This window comes from Canis lupus, chromosome 26 (genome assembly GCF_011100685.1).
Source record: "Canis lupus familiaris isolate Mischka breed German Shepherd chromosome 26, alternate assembly UU_Cfam_GSD_1.0, whole genome shotgun sequence".
NCBI lineage: Eukaryota > Metazoa > Chordata > Mammalia > Carnivora > Canidae > Canis > Canis lupus.
In genome coordinates this window covers 29,417,702-29,418,540 of record NC_049247.1, presented here as the reverse complement: position 1 = coordinate 29,418,540, position 839 = coordinate 29,417,702, and the positions used below count along the sequence as shown (strand labels likewise).

General features: G+C 49.8%; 1 non-coding gene across 1 annotated transcript; it reads left to right on the top strand.

The window, feature by feature from the left end:
• Positions 1-554: 554 nt before the first annotated feature.
• Positions 555-612, top strand: MIR1306 (microRNA mir-1306). Its single transcript, NR_049294.1, has one exon. It is a non-coding gene; the product is annotated as a microRNA mir-1306 (primary transcript).
• Positions 613-839: the final 227 nt, after the last annotated feature.

Here is an 839-nt window from a genome sequence, read left to right as displayed (position 1 = left end):
TCTGAAGGAAGAACGTAGAGTTAGTTTGTTTTGAAGCCTAGAAGTTTGTCTAAGGCAGTAGTATTTTAAGTTCTTTACTGCATCGTTAATGGCACTTGACTCTCAATACCAGGGAAGCAGAAGGTTTCTGTCATTTTGTGACGATGTTTTTAAATCTCTTTGCAGGTGGAAGAAGAAAGGTGCCACTTTGGCATGAAGACAGACTCGCTTAGTCGTCAGTCATTTAAGCTGAGTGCATTGTGATTTCCAATAATTGAGGCAGTGGTTCTAAAAGCTGTCTACATTAATGAAAAGAGCAATGTGGCCAGCTTGACTAAGCCGCCAGCGTGTGCAGCGCGGGCAGGACGGCACCCGGGTCTCAACGGACTTGTGCATGTTAGCTGTATAGATTTATGTAAGGTTTTTTAAAACTCTGGTCTTTTAAAATAGTCTTAACCACTTTTACTATGGAGACATATGAGAGTCCCTCTCCTCTCCCGCGTGAGCCCGCAGGAGAAGCGGTGATGGAGAACCGAGCTTGCCCCCTCCAAGCGCTGCCCCGTGAACAGTCTCCACCACCTCCCCTGCAAACGTCCAGTGATGCAGAGGTAATGGACGTTGGCTCTGGTGGTGATGGACAGGCCGAACCCCCTGCTGAGGACCCGCTCAACTTCTACGGAGCTTCTCTTCTCTCCAAAGGATCCTTCTCTAAGGCCCGCCTCCTCATAGACCCGAACTGTAGTGGCCACAGCCCGCGCACCGCCCGGCACGCACCTGCGGTCCGGAAGTTCTCCCCTGACCTTAAGTTGCTTAAGGATGTAAAGATTAGCGTGAGCTTTACCGAGAGCTGCAGGAGTAAG